The sequence below is a fragment of the Orbicella franksi genome, chromosome 5 (assembly GCF_964199315.1).
Source record: "Orbicella franksi chromosome 5, jaOrbFran1.1, whole genome shotgun sequence".
Classification (NCBI taxonomy): Eukaryota; Metazoa; Cnidaria; class Anthozoa; order Scleractinia; family Merulinidae; genus Orbicella; species Orbicella franksi.
The window spans coordinates 14,186,616-14,189,454 of record NC_138149.1 but is presented as its reverse complement, the minus strand read 5'-3'; the positions used below and the strand labels follow the sequence as shown (position 1 = coordinate 14,189,454).

The following is a 2,839-nucleotide window of genomic DNA, read 5'->3' as shown; positions in this document are numbered from 1 at the left end:
AATTCCTCCCGCAGCCACTCCTGAATACCTAGCTCATTTCTCACCCCCCACCCCCATTTATATCCCCAGACTGGCGTCCTATCTCCAGGATCACCCTCATCAACCCTTTGTGCACCACCTCCTCTCTGGCCTTTCTGAAGGTTTTAAAATCGGTCATAGTGGCCCCCGGGTCCGCAAGAATTCCCCAATTTGCCCTCTGCTAAGGAAAACCCTCCTGTTATCGACAGCAACATGTTAAAAGAAGTCTCACTAGGCCACACTGTGGGGCCCTTTCTTTCTCCCCCCCCCCCCCATTTCCTAATCTTCAAGTTACCCGATTGGGGCTATTCCTAAAAAACATTCCTCAGAATGGCGGACAATATTCCACCTCTCCTACCCAAAACACAGCCTCACTAGCGTCAATGACCACATCTCCCCCCGAAGACTATTCTCTCCAGTACATTAAAGTAGATAACGCAATCGCCATTCTCCAAGATCTTGGTCAGAACTGTTTTATGTCCAAACTGGACATTAAAGCCGCCTTCCGGAACATCCCGGTCCACCCCTCTGATTGGGAACTGCTTGGGATGAAGTGGCAAGGCCTGTATTTCTTTGATATGGTCCTTCCCTTCGGTCTCCGTAGTGCCCCCTTTCTCTTCGACCAGTTCTCCTCGGCCCTCGAGTGGATCATTCAAAACAAGCTCCACATTCCCAAGGTTATTCACATTCTCGATGACTTTTTTATTGCAGCAGCCCCACCCCGGACCCACTGTGCAACAGCTCTCTGCAATGTCCTCCACCTGTTCACTGAGCTAGACAACCCCATTGCCCCTGGCAAAACCTTTCCTCCCTCTACCTCCCTGGAATTCATGGGTATTCTCCTAGACTCCCATACGATGGAGGCCCGTCTCCCACAAGACAAGCTCGCCCGTACCAAACAGGCCCTCCATCAGTGGTCCCTTAAAAAATCAGCAACCCTCCGAGAACTTCATATCCCTAATAGGCACTCCCCAATTCGCATGCCGGGTGATTGCCCCAGGTCGCCCCTTCCTCCAACGTATCATCCACCTTACTAAGGGTACCCATCTCCCCGACTGGCACATCAAACTCAATGCCGGTTTCCGTAAGAACATCAAGATGTGGGTTGATTTCCTAGAACACTGGAATGGGGTAAGCATTTTTCTTGATTCCCATGTCTCCAAACCCCCGACCTCCAACTTTTCATAGATGCCTCCGGGTCCATAGGCTATGGAGGGTTCCTAGACGGGCTATGGTTCCAGGGTCTCTGGCTACCAGAACACACCCTTAACAAAAACCGGGGCATCAGTATCGAATGGCAGGAGTTATTCCCCATTTACCTGGCATGTGTACTGTGGGGCCCCACCTGGTCGGGGAAGCGTATCCTGATGTGGTGCGACAATCAGTCAGTGGTAGCCATCATCAACTCCAAACACTCCAAGTCTCCCCGGATAATGGACCTTGTCCGCAGCATCACCCTCCTTACCCTCAGTAATAACTTCACTATTAGCGCTACCCACATCCCTGGGCTGGATAATGCTATTGCTGACTCCCTTTCCCGTTTTCAAATGGATCGTTTCCGGGCCCTGGCTCCCACAGCCTCTCTCACTCCCTGCGTCATCCCTTCATCACCGATGCTCATCTGACAGCCTCTGTACAGCAATACTTCCATGCCTCTCTCGCCCCCTCCACAAGGCGAACCTACCAGGCAGGTCAAAAACATTTCTTAACCTTCAACCTCATGCATGGATTGGTGGGACCCTCTAACCCCCTATTTCCAGCATCAGAAATGACTCTTATTTATTTTGCCTCTCACTTAGCCAAAACCGTTTCACATGACACAGTCAAACTCTATTTGGTTGCTGTTCAAGACCTCCATCGTGAGCGCAACCTCCCCCTTCATATCAACAAAATGCATCGTCTTTAAAAAGTCCTGACAGGTATAAAACGCCTAGCTCCCTCAACAAGGCGCGATCGCTTCCCTATCACTACCCAAATCCTCACCGCAATCCACAACTATCTCCGTCCGGCACTGAGCACTAATTTAGACCATATTATGCTTTGGGCAGCCTTCACCCAAGCATTCTTCGCCTTTTTACGTGTTAGTGAGTTCACCTGTAATGGCCCCTTCAACACTGAGGTTCATCTCACCTCCCAAGATATAACCTTCCACCCCGATTTGCAATCCCCTTCCCTTATGAGGGTTAGGATAAAACAATCCAAAACCGACCCTTTCCGCCAAGGATGCACCCTCACCATAGCAAAGTCCTACCCCGGTACCACCTGATCTGTACTCCCCCTCGGAGGAGCTCCCCCTCCTGGTTCCCTCAGTCCCCCGGGACTGTGGGATATGGGCCTCACCCTGGAGGCAGCTGTGGAACTTTTATTCCAGGGTGGCTACCCCCGGTACCACCCGATCTGTACTCCCCCAGGAGGGCCCCCTTCCTGGGCCCCTACTCCCCAGTCGTCCTTCCCTGCCACCCAAATTTTACCCACAGCCAGTGTGTTATTTCCTAAATGTAGTATCGTTAGTGGAAGCTCCGACCAGGCTTCGAAAGAGGATCATTAAGTCTGTTTTACTGTTTTTAATCCGTGTTTCGGGACTTGGAGGCTCCAGTTTCATCAAGGAACGACAGGAGAGTTACAATAACACACTCCTTCCTAACAAAACCAGACCGTTACTTTTTATAGGTTGTGATTGCTTTCGTAGACATGTTTTAGCCTTTTGACGTAATGCTAAAATATCGTATCAGTGTCCCTTAAAGATTTTTCGACCAACTTCAAAAGTCCGACTTACAGACCAAAAGCTCAACATGCACACAGTTGCTGTCAATAGTCTTAC

At 50.3% G+C, this 2,839-nt stretch overlaps 2 pseudogenes; both read left to right on the top strand.

The window, feature by feature from the left end:
- The first annotated feature begins 435 nt into the window (after positions 1–435).
- LOC145486296 (uncharacterized) lies at positions 436–1,730 on the top strand (annotated as a pseudogene).
- Positions 1,731–1,738: 8 nt separating this feature from the next.
- LOC145486794 (uncharacterized) lies at positions 1,739–2,284 on the top strand (annotated as a pseudogene).
- The last annotated feature ends 555 nt before the right edge of the window (positions 2,285–2,839 follow it).